The following is a 19,019-nucleotide window of genomic DNA, read 5'->3' as shown; positions in this document are numbered from 1 at the left end:
AGAAGTTAGGCAGAGATTGTGCATTAGCGCTCCCTGTGAAGTTTTCAACTTGTGTCTGGAGGTGTGTTGGCCATGCCCCCTTCCTGGACAGTGTAGACCAGTTTGGAAGTTGTGTTGGCTGTGGTCCGTCCACTGGAGTGGGAGTTGTGTTTGCCTTGTGCCACTGCAACTGCTTTTAGGCAAACCTTTGTCAGCAGGGGTCTTGCAAAGTATGATTTGTGAGCCTTTCAGGGGTTGTGTGTGTGAGGGAAATACAGGTGGGACCCAAAGATGAAGAAGTAGTTTCACTGGCAATACACTAGTGCGCATGCCTTTGTGTGCTACTCATAACACACGCTCGGATCATCCTGGAACGATTTCTCTGACAACAGATAATTATTTCTTAATGTAAACCAAGCTTGTGAGACCCATTAACCATACCATTTGCTGAGGGCTGGATGAGTGATTTTGAAATAGAGAGCAAAGAAAACCCAGGCTGCTGTGTTTATAGAACTGAAGCTAAAGAGATTTTGAAATAGAATAGATTCCTTGTTTTCCTAGGCAAATGTGCCTTGGTTATAGGGCATTTTTTTCTTACATTGTGGAGAAGATGGCAGCACAGGAAAAGTTGGTGCAATGGGTTAATACACTATTCTTTCAACTCTAGACATGGAGCCAAACCAACCCTGTTTCTAGGAGCAGCAGGGATGAAAGGTACACAAATACTGGCCAAGAGTGGCTAAAGGAGGGTCTTAAGGGGAAGAGGCATTCATCTTCATTCCAACTTGCAGAAGCCCCTCCGAAATGCCCCAGGATTGGGGCTTTGGGAAGGCAGAGCTGAGGGTCATTCACTCTTCACAGCACCCTTCCATTGCAAAACTGGGGTAATTCCTGCTACAGCTCTGCATTGTCCTGCTCTGTGCCCAGCCTCCTTAGGCAGGAAGACCATTGCCACCTTAGGGGACCCATCTGGCAGGGGATGGGGTCCCTGTGAAGTAGCGAGGAAGGCCAGTCCTTCAGTGATGCTCTGGGATTTCCCTTCAGATCTCAGGACAGCTGGACATTTGGAGGGCCATCTCCTCTACTCACTCCTGCAAATGCCTCCCCTTCCTTCCAGGAGGAAGGTGTGTTGGAAACTCCAAGGGCTTTGACCCTGTACAGTCCAAGTATGACGTGCTGTGGAAATAAACACACATAAAAGTGGGCAGCACAGGAGTACGTCAATTCTGCATTAGTGAGATCACTGCTCTGCAACAGCCAAGTTATTCCTGCCTAATAGCAAGAGTAAGATCAAAGACAGTGGGGGAGGGAACACAACTAATTGCTTCATTAGTAGGACGATTCCACCAATTCCCATGTCTCCTCTGCCACACTCATTCAGTCCCCCTATTTTATCTTGCACTCAGGAGTACAAGGGAGCAAGTCAGCAAGAAGCCTGAAACAGTTCCACACGCTTCAGAAGGCTACGCCTGCTGCTTAGGATTTCTTGCCCCCAACAGGTGGGTATTTACCAAGCAAAAAACTATTAGGAGAGCTGTCAGTTTCAGGAGCAACTATCACTGAGATTACTTGTCACTCAGCTGGGGGGGGGGGGGGGGGGCGGAAGGGTGTAAAACAATGAGGTAACTCTTCTCAAGTGCTTTGTATAGCTTGATTGTACTATTGTGCCATTTAGTGAACTGAGTCTGATAGGACTTGGGTCAGATTTTCAAAGGAATTAGGCAGATAGATGCTTAGTGGGATCTTCAAAAGCACTAAATACTTTTGAAAATCTCGCCCTTGGAGTACAGAAAAGTTAAGTTTCTCTCTCTCTTCAACAGCTTATTCTGATTCTTGTTCTTTGATAATGAGAACAACTGAGTGTGAGTTGAGTTCCACCTCACTTCCCCTCCTTGTTGTTTCAGACCATCTGCAGATTCAGGAAGACATCACTGCATTGGTTTATGTTTGGTTTGGGTTCAGAAGGTTTTCTTCACAACCACGTGGGCTAGAACTTATTTTTGTTTTTAAATGTAAGCTTAAATTCTACAGAATGTGGCTGTTCCACACGGACAAATATAGCCAGTGGTTCAGGTGTTTTGCCACCACATATTAGTAGGATTGTGGTAGCACATTAGAACCCCAATCATGACTCAGGGATTACACTATGCTAGGCGTTGTACAAACACAGAACAACAGATGCTCCCCGTCCTAAGAAGCTTACAATTTAAAGAGAAGACAACAGAACAGATGGTTAGACAGGCAGGCAGATGGGGGTGCAAAAAGAAAGAATGAGACAATATTGATCAGCATAATGGGCACCGCTCTAACATAATGTCCCCACATTTAAACACACCAGTAAGTGGAAACAAGTCCAGCCAAAATGTTAGTTTATTACTTTCCATGTTGGTGACCCCAACTCAATATCCCACATGCCTGTCTTCAGTGTGAATTATTCCTCTTCTCACCCTCTCTAGGCACTGGACCAATATTCTCTGTTCCCATAAGTCAAAAGGCAGATAAGGGAAGTCCATATTTCTCAAAATGGCTGCCTGTCAGGGATGCCGAGTCTCCCCTACACACTGCAGGCTTGTACTCTAATATTCTTACCTTCTGCTGCTACTTCTTCAAAAGGATTCTTATAAATTTAACCAAAGACAGAGGCCCACATTTCAAAAGAGCTGTACATCTAAATGAACTTGCCTAACCATCCCAATGCACAAATGCAAGTTGGTTCTATGCACGTATAGATATGAATGCAGTGTACACCACTAGGGGCGGGGTTGTGTGCCCAAGCAGTGTGCATGCACTTTTCGAAAACACCACCCATATCTTGGCTTGAATCAGCATGAATATCATAAGTAATTCAAATCTGCTTCAATACCAATAGCATTGTGACATTAATGAAGGCTGACATTTATTATAGCCAAGTTTCCATTTGTTGTCTGAAGTGTATTGATTGTTACAGCGATCAAGCCATTGTACTTTTTTCAAACAGATTACTATTTACAGTATTTTCATCGAATGGAGTCTCCAATGTATTATGTCAGCTCTGAGTATCTTTGCTGCAAGGCCAATGTCTCCTGCAGTAATGAAGAAGCTGGTTTATATTTATGAGCGGTCAGCACCTGGCTATCTGGATCCACACCGCAGCATACACTGGAACAGTCAGATTGCCAGTGTATAGCCCTTAAATGTTGTCAGAGGGAGGCAAGATATTTAATAAGAGTAACATACAAAACCAGTCAATACCTATCCTTCCTAAATCCAAACATTTCTTTTAACCATTACAAAGTTCACCATTTGGAAGGAAGGGAACAAAAAATTAATATACAACATTAAGCTTGACTTTCTCCAGGTGAAATAACCTGATGGGAGCAAGCTGAGATTCTGCTTCAGGACTCATTTTAAGAAGTGACTCAAAACTAGACAAGGTGGTGGAGCAGGAATTCATGAATCAGAAGGGGTGGAAAGAGGTCAGCAAAAGCAGCGGATGCCAGCAATCGGCAGGTATCCAGGGCCTAAACTGCCAGGATCCCCCAGCCAGGTGAATAGTTCTCTAATCTAACTGGACCCCAATTAGCTATGGCATGCATGGATCAGTAGCTGAGTAAATATTGGCTCTTATCTCACAGTCATGTACTAGGGAGTCTTTGCCTTTTGCTGGTTTGTTTCCTGTTCGAGGTCATCTGCTCTGAGCATTACACCCACCATTTTTGGATCATTGGTTATTCACGCCTACATGAGTCACCTGGTATTTAACATCCTAACATTGAGCCTCATTTTGAAGGTGCTGAGGGCCTCCCAGTAGCGACTGAACACATTAGACTTCCACTGAAGAGAATGGGAGTCAGCGGAAACTGAGGGCACTCAGCAACTCGCTGGATTGTGTCCTCATGCTGCAGGTCATAGAGGTGCTGATAAACGTCACCCTGACGTAATTGTTCCATAGCTTCCTCCTTTTCTAGCTGCCATCAGTTCACAGATATGAGTAACTGCAATGCATTTCATGAAATACTGCAGTGAGGGAGAAGGGCTCGTGAGCATTGCTTGACCCATAGGATGCATTATTAGGATTTTCAACCCACTTAGCAAGGTCTATTGGAAAAATCAGTTTAATGCAGTTGCTAGTGTTGCAAAGCAGTGTTCTAATTATCTATTAATCCACTTTTCTTTACTGTGACAAAGTCTGCCCAGAGGGGGAGTTGTGCTAGCACAAGATGCTCCACTAACAGACTCCGAGACAGCAGTGAAGGCCCAAAAGCACTGATTCAGCTTATTTCTGAGCAGCCTCTTGCAGAGGGGTTCTGAAGTTACCCTCTGTGACAGAATCCCAGAGGAACAAACCATGCAAACTGTGTCTGCCCTCCCCCACAGCATAGTTCCCTCAGGGGTCTGAACAATTATGGCCATCTCAGGAAGAATGACTGTCTTTTGCCAGAGATGATCTGTCCTGTGATCAGTTCTTGTAGATCAGTTTCTCTCCCCCTTTTCTTCTTGTCTGAAAAGACTGGCCAGTGCACTCTTTTGGGGCCTAATCCGACAGTTTTAATGAAAGCAGAACTCCCTATGAACTGAAGGACTAAAGAATCAGGACCTATGTCTGTCCTTTCCTAACTTCCTTTACAGAGTTTGAGAATCCTTATCACTGGACACTGCCTGCTTGGGGTTAGGAACCTGAGGGAATCATTACTGGGCACTCTGACTTTGCTCCTTTACCTGCTCCTCAAGCGAAGACAGTAACAGGTATAAACCTGCTCAGGGTACTCTGATGGTTGGGTAGGGTCCTGGGAACGTCCAGAACATGGCTGTAAGGTGGCTGAATACTGCAGTCTGTCAGGAGGCCACCAGGGCAGGCCCAGCACAGCCTCAATGGCTGCAACAGGTATCACTGATTGTGTCTAACTTGGGAAAGCACAGCAGGCATCCATGCCTTAGGCCTCAGAACCCAGAGGAGAGGGGGTTTTGTTCATTATCAGACAAATAGGTGAAATTAAGCATGATGTCTGAGTCAGAACCTGGTGCCCTTATTCCTGTGGCACGGTACGTCACCCACCAAGTGGCCCCACTGACTTCAGTGGGACCCCTTGGGAAGCAAGGCACTGTTCATGCCGAGTATGGGAGTCAGAGTCTGGCCCTTTCTGAACCTGATCCTCCAAGGCTCTGAGTGCCTCTTGAAAGATGCTGAACAACCATCACTCACTGTAGCCACTGGGAATGGATGGTGCTGCTGAGGATCAAACGCTAAGATACATTTCTGGGAGCTCCTGGAATGTCCCAGAGTAGTCGAATGGACTTGGGAAGAACAGGCCCCTGTAAGAGAACTCCCGATTCAAGACCTGAAAAGAGCTAGCCTGAGATTTCCTAGACGTTACTAAAGAAAAAACACACTGAACTGGAATCTCCATTTTGCAGTTAGTCACAATGTTTACAATTTAAAAGCCCCACTTTTATTTTGGGACGCTCAGCAACTTGTTGCAGAGTCATGCCTGCAACACAATATTGAGTGCTCGTGACACAGTGCAACTGTATTGTCACACTGTGATGTCATATCACAGGACATGTGACTTCCAAGAAACAAAGACACAAGTTATTTGTTTCACAGGGCAAATTCAAGAGTGGGGAAGCCCTGCCCTGGCTCACAGTAAGAAGTATATTGCTTAGTTTTCCTTTGTTAATTACAGTCCATGAAGTTATGCACATGCATAAGTGTTTGCAGAACTGGGCCTATATTTAGTAAAACTTCCTTCAAACTATACCTGAAAACACTTTGCTACATTTAAATTATACAATATGACATGTAGTATAATGAAAGCAATAGCCTTGCGAGGACATTTCATGTTAAATAAACAGAAGAGTTCACTAATATGTAAGGGTAATGGTAGTGGGCAAGGGAAATTAGAAGCACAAGAGATTTTTTTCAGAAGACATGTTCAATTAATTGGAGAGATATAGGACAGTTGTGGCAGGGGCGGCAGAAGAAGAGACAATATAGAGCACTAAAAGGCATTTTACATTGTACTACAGAATTGCTATGGTGGGACATATCCTCTGCTGGTGTAGACTGGGATAGCCCCTTTAAAGTCAATCCACAATCTGAAGATGGGCTACAAAATGTTGTTGTTATAAACTATGTGTATAAGTCACCAATTAGGTTATTTCAATGTAATTTATTTTGCATTATTAAAACACTGTCCAAGGGCCAGATTCAGCCACATCGATGCCTATCAGTTTTATAACCCACTAACCAAATCAGCGTAATTGCTTTTGGTTTTTGCGCGGATTTATCCAGAAGCACCATAACGTCCAGCAAACGACACCTGGTGAAGACAGACAAGTCATGCATGTCAAGTCAGTGGTAACAACCAGCTGTAAATAAACATGAACTATGCTATCGACAGCCACCATCCAGGCCTGCCTTCTCTCAGCAGAACATGCGCAAGGGTTGGAAGAGCCTAAGGCAGGCAAGCAGCCAGTACTCCTGGATGACATGCTTCATCTGCTCCAGCTATGAGCTGCTACTGTCTGTCCATTGTTTCCAGGGGTGCAGCAGCAAGCCGTTTGACATCTGTACATACTGGTCAACCAATTGCCCCACCGCTCACAACATCCCTATCTTCTCCCAGTGTAGGCCTGCTTTGACTGTCTCTCACCCAGCAGGTGCAATTAGAGACCGAGATCTAGCACTGTGTGAACACAGCGCTTAATAACAACTTTAAAGAGAAGCATAAACCCTGCTAGTTTGCCACAAGAAATATTGTCCCCAGAAAATGAACGGTTGTACTCCATAATATATATGACATATGTGCCTGCCTGTGACAGAGTGGCCAAGCCATCTATCACTGAGCAAGAACAGAACTAGCCATAAGCACAGGATATTTCTTGGGAGCCCAAGGGCTCCTGTGCAGATTCTCAGGCCACTCCCATCTCCACCCTCTGAAGCATGAATAGAAGGAAAGAAATGCTCAGCCTGATTTTTTCCTCCCCTCTCAGCCCCAGCAGCTTTGTACTCTGCATATCAGAAGCCAGGCCCCAGGCAAAGCTCAGCAGTGAGGACTGATTGAATCAGCTCCACAGGTAAGGGAGAGAGTACATACCCTCAGGCCCTAGGCGAAACTTCCACCTTGCGGGCCCCCCCCCCAGCCCTGCGGCAGCTCCCCGCCTGCTTCTGTAGTTGGATAGCCATTCACAGTCTTTGTTTAATCCTGATCTGATGGTGTCAAATTTGCAAATGAACTGGAGCTCAGCAGTTTCTCTTTGGAGTCTGGTCCTGAAGTTTTTTTGCTGTAAGATGGCTACCTTTACATCTGCTATTGTGTGTCCAGGGAGGTTGAAGAGGCTATCCAACTACAGAAGCAGTTTCTCCTCCCTTGGTGTTCACACCTCAACTGCTAGCAGAGCACCTCACCCTCCCTGACTGAACTAACCTCGTTATCTCCATACTGATTTATACCTGCCTCTGGAGATTTCCATTACTTGCATCTGAAGAAGTGAGGTTCTTACCCACGAAAGCTTATGCTCCCAATACTTCTGTTAGTCTTAAAGGTGCCACAGGACCCTCTGTTGCTTTTTATAAGTTGTAAGGCTCACTGTATTAAAACGAGCCACTCTGTTAGTCTTTTCTCTCTCTCTCTCTCATTGAAGCTAGCACCTGCTTTTTTGTTTTCAGCCAAATATCCCTTTAACCATATAGAAACCCAGTCCCAAATACCTGTTTGTGTGAGGTGGAATAGACTTTCCTGAGACAGCCTGGCACAGCTGTATTTCCAAGTACCAGGAAGAGCTTTGGGGAGAAGGGGAAATAAGCATGGTACTGCTTGTACACACCCCTGGGGATGTTTTTTCTTGTGTACTCAGTGAAATGCTCTGAGAATTTTTAGATCTCCTGATAGCTTTTTTTCATTTGTTGGATTTAGTGCCTGTTTGGGATGTTTCATTTGTTCTTCTGATAAATAAAAAGTGCGATTGTATCAAGTTTGCCCTGGGAGATTTTTTTCTCACCCTTTTCATGGGCAGTTTTCAGACACAAACTCCTCTCACTCACATGTAGTGGTGACAATTGTATGATTTAGCACCATGGTTCGAAATACAGGGCAGAGCATAGCTACTCACTCAGGCTCTCTCTAGGGCTAGGACACAACAACCAGGGCTGCTAGTCCTCCAATACCTTCCCGTAATCCCTCATTCCATGGCTTTTTCCTGCCCTCTACCTATTCCCTGATCAGAAGTCACCTACCACTGAGAATAGGGCTGGAATGACTTACTCCCCTGATCTGTAATGAAAGGAGGCACAGAGATAATATTGCCTGCACTCTATCTCCTCTGCCATCCAGGGAGAACATTCTTCACCTACTGCTACTCTCGAGACAGAGCTGGGAAGGAGAAGTTCATGAATCATACATACTCCCAGCTCTAATACGAGCAAATCACTTCACCTCTCTGCCTCAGTTAGTACTAGTGTCAGTGAGCTCATAACACAAACCTACCTCACGGGGGTGTTTTGAGATGTGAAGTACTGAGGAGGAAAATTCTAAAGAGTGTCACTACATTGGCTATGGTGGAATGGAAGAAAGCTCTTGTCTGTTAGTAACAGTGGGAGGGAAATTTGTATTAAAGCTAATGTTAAAATTAGATAATACGCAGGTTAAGGAAAGAGTATCTATACATCTGGGTATAATGCTTAAATTATCCAAAAGTACAAAGTTTGGTTTAAAAGTCATAAAATGCACATAGTACCTAATCTGCAATATTCTAAAGTAAGGTTAATACATTCAGCGATACAGTTAGGCCTGGTCTACACTAGGAGTTTATGTCGAATTTAGCGCCGTTACATCGAATTAACTCTGCACCCGTCCACACCACGAAGCTATTTAGTTCGACATAGAGGTCTCTTAAATTCGACTTCTGTACTCCTCCCCAACGAGGGGAGTAGTGCTAAATTCGACATGGCCATGTCGAATTAGGCTAGGTGTGGATGGAAATCGATGCTAATAGCTCCGGGAGCTATCCCACAGTGCACCACTCTGTTGACGCTCTGGACAGCAGTCCGAGCTCGGATGCTCTGACCAGCCACACAGGAAAAGCCCCGGGAAAATTTGAATTCCTTTTCCTGTCTGGGCAGTTTGAATCTCATTTCCTGTTTGGACATCGTGGCGAGCTCAGCAGCACTGGCAACGATGCAGAGCCCTCCAGCAGAGATGGCCGTGCAATCTCAGAATAGAAAGAGGGCCCCAGCATGGACTGATCGGGAAGTCTTGGATCTGATCGCTGTGTGGGGCGATGAGTCCGTGCTTTCCGAGCTGCGATCAAAAAGACGGAATGCAAAGATCTACGAGAAGATCTCTAAAGCCATGGCAGAGAGAGGATACAGCCGGGATGCAACGCAGTGCCGCGTGAAAATCAAGGAGCTGAGACAAGGCTACCAGAAGACCAAAGAGGCAAACGGACGCTCCGGATCCCAGCCCCAGACATCCCGTTTCTACGAGGCACTGCATTCCATCCTAGGTGCGGCCGCCACCACTACCCCACCACTGACCGTGGACTCTGAGGATGGGATATTGTGGCGGCCGCTTCCTCGGACATGTTAGCGGACGGGGAAGATGAGGAAGGAGATGAGGAGGACGAGGCAGTCGACAGCGCTTACAACGCTGATTTCCCCGACAGCCAGGATCTCTTCATCACCCTTACAGAGATCCCTTACCAACCGTCCCCAGCCGTTAACCCGGACACAGAATCAGGGGAAGGATCAGTCAGTAAGTGTTTAAAACATCTAAACATTTATTTTTAACAGAACAGGAATATTAACAATATTAACAATGGGTTTTGCATGATTACTTTGCCCTAGGCGCTTAACGGTTCAGTCCCTGGCAGTGCAACTACTGAAAAAAATCTAACAATGTCCGGTTTAGCATGATTGTTCTGCCCAAGCCGCTCTACTGTTTAGTCCCTGCCAGTGCAGCTACAGTAAAATCCGGTCTATATGTCCGGGGATAGAGCAGAAATCCTCCATGGACATCTCCACGAAGCTCTCCTGGAGGTAATTGGAAAGCCTTTGCATCAGGTTCCTGGGGAGAGCGGCCTTATTGGGTCCTCCATAGTAGCAAACATTTCCGCGCCAGGAGACAAGCAAGTACTCCGGGATCATTGCCCTGCAGAGCATGGCGGCATACGGCCCTGGTCTTTGCAGGCTTTCCCGAAGCATCCTTTCTTTTTCCGTCTCTGAAATCCTCATCAGAGTGATGTCGCTCATGGTGACCTGCTTTGAATTAGGTAGGGGAATGTTAGTATTGGGACTGCTTGCCTGTTCCTTTACAGAACTGTAACCGGCGGTTTACAACCACGCGGTGGAGGCGGGAGAGGGGCAGCATACAGGGATCTTTCCCTGGGACAGCCGCGAGGGGGTGGGACGGGGCAGAGTTCATGCTTGCCAGATTGCTGGCAGCAGGGACTGTCATTGCTTTCAATGTGAAAGGAGGCCAGTGCTACTATTAAAGTTTTAAGCAGCCACAAGTCTACAGCTTACCATTTCGGCCTGCTACACAAATTCCGGTGTCCTGCCCCGCTTCTCTGATCTGCACTGCAAGACCCCAAGCACTGAATGCGAAGGCCGAAAATTCGACCTTGTCCTGAGTGCGCATGTGATAGGTGCTGTGCATGGTCTTGTTCACAGAGAAAGACTATGTTCTTTGTTCACAACTAAATTTATCTTTCTGAGGAATTCACTACCTTTTTCCCATTCCCACAGCTGCGACTGTCTCCCGACCTAGCCTGGCATCACACTCCCAGAGGCTAGCGCAGATTAGGCGTAGGAAGAAGAGGACACGGGAGGACATGTTCACGGAACTTATGGGCTGCTCCCGAGCCCAGGCAGCCCAGCAGACCCAGTGGAGGGATAACTTGTCCCAAATGCACCGATCACACATGGAACGGGAGGAGAGGTGGCGGCAGGAAGACCAGCAGGCGACTCAAACGCTGCTTGGACTAATGAGGGAGCAAACGGACACGCTCCGGCGCCTTGTGGATGTTCTGCAGGACCGGAGGCAGGAGGACAGAGCCCCGCTGCAGTCTATCTGTAACCGCCCTCCCCCGCCACCAAGTCCCATACCCCCCTCACCCAAAGTCCAAAGAAGGAGGGGCGGCAGAGTCCGTGAAAACTCTCACTCCACCCCTGCAGACTGCTCTAGTACTAGAAGGCTCTCATTCCCCAAAATTTGACAAGTCCTTTCCTTCTCGCCTCACCCAAGCCCCCGTCCAAGTTTCACCCCCCAGTTTCATGTGTAGTTGCTAATAAAAAATACGTTTCTGTTAATTACTGTTTCCATCATGTTCTTTTAGAGGAGAGTCTGTCTGAAGGGGGTTGATAATTGGACAGGACAGTCACCTTTACCAGGGTACAGAGGCGGGGGCAGGTTCAGCAGCAGGGCACACACACAATGCAGTCACTAGTTACCCTGGTCAGTCTGGGAGGTGGTTTTCATGTTCTGTGGTGGGGGGGTGGGGGTTGCTCTGTGACTTTGTGGCGGGGGAGGGCAGTTAGAGATCTTATGCAGCGGTCCTTATCCTGGATCACAGAGCCACGCAGCAGGGGATCTGTAACCGTCCTCCCCCTGCCACAAAGTCACATAGCCCCCCCACACACAGAGTCCCGAACAGGAGGGGTGGCAGGCTCCGTTGAAACAACCAGTCCACCACTGCGGAGCCTGTCATTCCTGGAGTTTAGAAGCGTCATTTGCATCACTACACTACACCCGCTCCCCACCACAGTCTGCGTCCCAGGTTCAACACTTTCCCGCGAAAACAGTAATAAAGAAAACGGTGTTCATTAACAAAATTCAAGTGATTTTATTTTTAAACATGTGTTGGAAGGGGGGGAACAGGGTATGTAACTGGAGAGGATAGTGAACATTTACTGGGTAAAGAATCGGGGGCAGGTTCAGCTTCTCTGTACACAAACTTAAAAGTCACAGGTTACCCTGCTCACTCAGGAACCTAGCTTTCAAAGCCTCCCGGATGCACAGCGCGTCCCGCTGGGCTCTTCTAATCGCCCGGCTGTCTGGCTGGGCGTAATCAGCAGCCAGGCTATTTGCCTCAACCTCCCACCCCGCCATAAAGGTCTCCCCCTTGCTCTCACAGAGATTGTGGGGCACACAGCAAGCTGCAATAACAATGGGGATATTGGTTTCGCTGAGATCACAGCGAGTCAGTAAGCTTCTCCATCTCCCCTTGAGACGGCCAAAAGCACACTCCACCACCATTCTGCACTTGCTCAGCCGGTAGTTGAAGAGTTCTTTTTCAGTGTCCAGGGCGCCAGTATAGGGCTTCATGAGCCAGGGCATTAGCGGGTAGGCTGGGTCCCCGAGGATGACTATAGGCATCTCCACATCCCCAAGAGTTATTTTGTGGTCTGGGAAGTAAATACCTTCCTGCAGCCGTCTAAACAGACCTGAGTTCCTGAAAACACGAGCGTCATGAACCTTGCCCAGCCATCCGACGTTGATGTTTGTAAAACGTCCCCGATGGTCCACCAGTGCTTGCAGCACCATTGAAAAGTAGCCCTTTCGGTTGATGTACTGGCTGGCCTGGTGGTCCGGTCCCAGGATAGGGATGTGAGTTCCATCTATAGCCCCACCGCAGTTTGGGAATCCCATCGCGGCGAAGCCATCTATGATGACCTGCGCGTTTCCCAGGGTCACTACCTTTGAGAGCAGTAGCTCAACGATTGCGTTGGCTACTTGCATGACAACAACCCCCACGGTAGATTTGCCCACGCCAAAGTGGTTCGCGACTGACCGGTAGCTGTCTGGCGTTGCAAGCTTCCAGAGGGCTATGGCTACTCGCTTCTGGACAGTCAGGGCTGCTCGCATCCGGTTTCATTGCACTTCAGGGCAGGGGACAGCAACTCACAAAGTTCCATGAAAGTCCCCTTCCGCATGCGAAAGTTTCGCAGCCACTGTGATTCATCCCAGACCTGCAGCACTATGCGGTCCCACCAGTCCGTGCTTGTTTCCCGGGCCCAGAATCGCCGTTCCACAACATCAACATGACCCATTGCCACCGTGATGTCCTCGGCGCGGGGTCCCGTGCTTTCTGACAGGTCTGTGCCACTCTCAGACTTCAGGCCCTCACCGCGCTGCCGTAGCCTCCTCGCCTGATTTCTCTGCATCTGCTTCTGGGAAAGGTGGATGATAAGCTGCGAGGTGTTGACAACGGCCATAATTGCAGCGATGGTCACAGCGGGCTCCATGCTCGCAGTGCTGTGGCGTCCGCGCTGTCACTGACCAGAAAAGTGCGCAAACTGATTTCCCGCCGGCGCTTTCAGGGAGGGAGGGCGCTAGTGACGGACGGATGACGACAGTTACCCAAAAGCACCCTCGACACATTTTTTTACCCAGAAGGCATTGGCGGCTCGACCCAGAATTCCAATGGGCAGCGGGGACTGCGGGAACTGTGGGATAGCTGCCCACAGTGCACCGCTTCCAATGTCGACGCTTTCCCCGTTAGTGTGGACTCACAAAGTCGAATTACTGTCCTTAGTGTGGACACACACGTTCGATTTTGTAATATCGATTCCACATATTCGATTTAAGTAAAATCGAACTACTCTCGTAGTGTAGACATACCCTTAGAGTATTAGCGTAAATACAGTACATGTCCAGCAAGTAAGTGCCCAATCCAGCAAGGCACCAAGCACCCATGGAATTCCAAAGCAAGTGACACATGCACACTAACCCACCCCACATATAGAATATTAACTCTTATATAGCACTTTTCATCAGTAGATCTCAAAGGACAAATATACAAGATCACTGACAGAGGTGAATTTGCAGCCTTACCCATTACTCATCAGACACATACGGTGACTTTGGCGGAATGGAAATGGAAGCCCAGTTTGTGGTGCTTGTGAGCCACAAGTGCTGGCACCAAATCATGAATGGAATGACTGGATAAAATACATGCATACCACAGGGAAATAGATCAGCAATTCAAAATGGTAATACCCAGCATGTCTTAGCCATTCCTTTACCTTTAGGGCTAGATTCTGCTAGCTGATCCATGCAAACAAACACTTGTACCCATGCAGAGATGAAGGGTTGGGGTCTAAGTGGCCACAGCATACCAGATATAAAAATGAGAAAAATAACAGCATCCAGAATACTTATTGTGTCAATGTCTATGCTTTAGAGACAAGTAAAACCATCACGGCTAAAAGGACTCCATTACTTTCACACGTGGCAGCTATGTTAGAGTCAGACAGGAATCCCCTCTCCACCAGGAGTAAAGGGACATAAGAGACTAATTACTGATATAAAAACAGTGAAGCTGCTAAATCAAATATATGTTACATCATATATTTTGTCATATGCATTACCTATATAGAGAGTTAATCAGTTATTATCAGCAGCTAGATAACATCTTTATACCGTATCTGATTCCCACTGACTGTGCGTAACCACAAGAACTTCATAGCACCCTTGTCTGGAAAGCTCAGTCCTTAAAGGCACAGCCCCTAATTTCACAGGCTGGGGCCTAAGACACTATCATGTTTCACCACCACTGTAGGAACACTGGTACCCTGTATTGTGCTATAACATTGTAATCCACTGATTCAGTTTGTTTCTTTTGCTTTCAACTTACAATAATGTGTACGTCAGTCAGATTCAAACTCCACCGGAGCTAAAGATGGTACATTTACACTAACAGGCAGGGAGATGATTGGCAGCAAGCACAACACTTTGTTACGATGTCAAGGATTTGGCAAGTTACCTAGAGGGAAAATAAATTCCATCACAACATACAGCTTCCCACTGACTGACAGGCTTGTACATAACAGTTTGTGCATTGAGCCAGTCATCTGGGGTCTCTATCCATCCCATGCTGACATTTTGCATTCCCAGAGAATAGCAAACAATATGGCACCTTTTCTGCTTTTTTCTTTCGAGTGTTTCCAATACATTAGTTCAGTGGTCCCCAACTTGTTATTGTTACCCCGCCCCAGTGATGGGTTGGTGGAGGGACACTCCCCCTACTCTGCGCGCCTCATTGCACGTCCTGACGTACTTGCCTCTGTCTCCCCTTTTATTCTCTCCACTCCCTCCTGTTGCTCCTCCCCACTCCCACTTGTTTCTCTCTCTTTACGGTGTAGTTTTTTGCTGCCTCTCCACCAACCTACTGTCTTTGGGATTTGTTCTTTCTGGTTCCCTTCCCCTATTCCCCCGTTCAGCCAAAGGCTACGTGCTGCTCAGGGTGTGGGGAGGATATGGTGTCTACAGGGGCTGTGAGGCACATACTCTCACGGCTGAGAAGTGGGGAGCAGAGAGGAGCTGTCCCTCCTCTCCCTGGCTTATCCAAGCAGCACTTTCCCTCCTCCTTGGCTGGTGTGAGGAGATTGGGGTGTGATTGTTTCAGCTTAGGCCCAGCCTATACAGTTTTGTACCAGTATAACTATGTGGGTTAGGGGTGGGATTTTGCTACTAAAATCATTATAACCAGCACAACCCCTACAGTGGATGCAGTTACACTAGGATAAATGTGCCTTTTACGGTATAGCTTCTCCCCCGCCACACCATCATGATACCTGTATCAGCCCTTTTATACCAGTATGACGGTACCCCCACTAGAGGCTTGTACCTCTTTAATTATCATATACTGGTGTTGTTAAAGCAGTATGACTTTTGTGCCTAGACAAGCCCTTACTTTAACCATTGAGTGAGCACAGAAAGGCCTGGGGTGGCAAGCTGTAGCCTCAGCCCATGGCCCTGTCCCTGTCAGAGGCTCCTAGAGCTAGTTCATTAAACGGCATTGCAGAAGGAGGGAAGGAAGGCAGGAGGCTTTCAAGGACTCATGAGCCCATCTGCGTGGAAGCACATTGTCAGTGCATGGATCGGGGAAGGATCCAGGGAAACATGCAGCTTCCTTTACCCTCTGTCCTTCTCTCCTCTGCCTCCTCTCCCAGAGTCCTTCAGGCCCAACCCCAGGTTAGAAGATGCGAGTTAGTGCAAAGATTCTACCTTAGAGTTTGAATTCACGTCTTTTTTTTTTTAATTGTTGTTTGGTAAAGGCTCCAGGTAAGGAGGGCTCTTTCCAATACATGACCTCACTGCCTGTGTGCTTGCCCACATATTAGGGACTGGAACCTGTGAACTCTACTCACAAATGTAATGCTCCGAGTGAAGGCTACTCATGGGACCAAGGAGTTGCAGGTTTGGGCCTGAAGTGACTAGTTTTTCTAAACATGGGCATAATCACCAAGTTAAGATTTAATTTCCCATGGAAAAGCTGTACGTCCAGCTACTCAGAGCATTTGAATAGATTAGTTAAGTTGAAAAGGGCTCTTGATTTCTTATTTGCATATTAATTTCTTTGCCTCTGCTCAGGCGGCGTGAATTAATAGCTTTAGCAACCACAGCACAAAAGATGTGCTAGGGGACGGCTGGGGACTGGGGAGGCTGCTGCCTTACCAACAAAAAGCATGGAGTTTATTAGAAAAGGGATCAGATGTCAGACTACCTGAATTCAATGAGGTGCGTTAATGAATCCTGATAAAGCAGTAACTGAGGAAAGGAAAGGAAAGGAAAGGCAAGACGGGCTGGAATTCACAGATACTCAGAGCCAGCTCTTCAGTGATGGACCCTTCCATATAGCTCCACTGGTTGCAGTGCAGTTATACCAGTCCACACCAGCTGAGGATTTGACCTTCAGGGTGTGATTTTTCAGAGGTGCTGAGCACTTGCAGCTCCCACTGGAGTTGAGGGAACTCCATGCTCGTGAAAAATCAGGCCCACGCTGTTCCTTTAGGGCTTAGTCTCACAGACTCTTTCCTCACACATGTAATCCCCTGGATTTTTCTGGGATTAGGCACGGGAGAAATTGTTATTGTAGTAAGGGGCTGCAGGATTGGGCCCTCGAGGAGCAGGTGTCTCCTGGCCATGGCTAGGATGCTGATTTGGGCAGCCTCAGATACTGAGGATAGCAGATCTTAGCCAGAGGAACAGCAGAGCCCAGTATGTGGTTACACTTCTGGCACACTGCATCTTGTCATGTTAAATCAAAGCCCGTGGTCAGTCAGTTGTGAGTTAACTTTGCGTGACATGAGCTATCAAGACAAGGGATTTCTTTTAAAGTCAACTAAAAATAGTCCCCTCCACCCCAATGTATTTATGGTCTTTGCCTCCTAAATCTTGATCAAGGGCAGGCCCTTCCTCCCCACCTCATTCTGTTAAACGAGTCCGTTTCATGTAGCTTTTCAAATTATTCTTTTCTGTCCTACTAGCACAGTTCACTGCCTCAAACAGGTCAGCCGGAGGGGTTGCCTGCTATACAAATGCACATTTTTTCAGTCTTCATGCCTACGCCCTGGGAAGCAACATTTTCATCTGAAAAGAAGTGGCTTGAATAGCTGCCATGAAGAGCTTAATTTGATTTGTCCAGGAATAGTTTTATCAGCTCTGAATTATACTCCCATTCTAAACCTGCCTTATTTATCTTAAGTTTGCAAAGTAACTAATGATGTACATTTATCATAATTAACATAGGGCCCAATCCTAAATTAAATTAAATTAATGGAGATATCCTATCTCCTAGAATGGACCCCGAAAGGTCATTGAGTCCAGCCTCCTGCCTTCACTAGCAGGACCAAGTATTGATTTTGCCCCAGATCCCTAAGTGGCCCCCTCAAGGATTGAACTCACAACCCTGTGTTTAGCAGGCCAATGCTCAAACCACTGAGCTATCCCTCCCCCCAAAAGAAACAGTGGGCCTGATTCTCCATTACTAAGTTTCTGCGACAGCAGGGGTAGGGACAGAGCCAGGGTGCAAAGGTGGCCAATTTTGTGCTCCCCCTGTTGTGGGGCTGTGCAGGGGCTTGCCCATCCTCTGGTGCAAGTTAGAGCGGCCTTGAGGACATGCTTTGAGGCTGCTCAAACTTATGCTGTGCTTTCCAGGGCCCCCATGGACCCTGGAAAGCAGAGAATAGCACGAAATGCCCCCACTGCACCTACAATGAGGGTTTGGAGCAGGGTCAGTGTCTTATGCCAGCTCTACCTCTGCCAGTGAAACCCTCTGCCCAGGGGAGTGTTCTCAGGGGATGATTTCTGTCCCCTTTCAGGTCTCTTTACACCCCACTGGCAGTGTAACTGTCACTCAGGCCCATTCCATGGCCATCTGGTCACACATGTTCCAGATCTGCACATCCAGGCTGAGTGCAAAAGGCCAGGTATCCTAGCTATGCTCTTGGTAGCCAATGAAGAGGAACTTTGGGTTAGCAAGTAAAGGGAAGGGGAGGGGGGAAGAAACCTAACTCTGCATTTACAAGACGTGGGGCTGCTCTGAGAAAGGGAACTAGCAGCTGTGGAGACATACCCAGGCTGAATAAGTCTCTTGCATGTTGCATGGCCTATAATAGAGCCTTCTTGCCCAATTCACCTTTGGCAGAAGAGATTCGATATGCTGCAATTCTGGTTATTTGCCCTAACACCATTGCTATTACAGAAACAATCAGAGTAGATTATTGTTTTGATTTATCCTCAATTTCCTCTCCAGCATTTCTACCATCATTTACACTGGGCATGAAGAGCTCCCGAGGTGCTGACATAACATTCAAGCATTTGTATTCGAATTCCAGTAAAGCTACATCGCCTAAGTTCATCACAGCTCATTGGAGTTAGTAGGTTTTGGATGTCCAAACTATGTGGCCTAAAACCTCCCTGACTATGAGTTTCCCTTTGAACAATCTTTACCCCATTCTCCGGCAGGTGACGGGAACATAGTTTCCCTTTATAAAATAAATTAAACTCTAGTAAAGTGAGAGTTAGGCCCAATGCTTAAAGCACATGCTTAAATGCATCCCTATTCAGAAACCACTTACGCATGTGCTTCAGTCCCATCAGCTTTAATGAGACTTAAATGTGCTTAAGTACTTTGCTGTATAGGGATGAACTGTTGAATCAGGGCCTTAGTGAGAGAGGGGTTCTTCTACTTTTCTCCTTGTAAACGGCAAGAGAAAGATCTCTGGAATGTTCAGATTTCCTTTTCTAATGCTACTTGTGCTTTACAGCATTTTGCTC

The sequence above is a fragment of the Emys orbicularis genome, chromosome 2 (assembly GCF_028017835.1).
Source record: "Emys orbicularis isolate rEmyOrb1 chromosome 2, rEmyOrb1.hap1, whole genome shotgun sequence".
Lineage (NCBI taxonomy): Eukaryota > Metazoa > Chordata > Testudines > Emydidae > Emys > Emys orbicularis.
The sequence above is the reverse complement of the archived record's forward strand: the minus strand, read 5'-3'. Positions refer to the sequence as shown.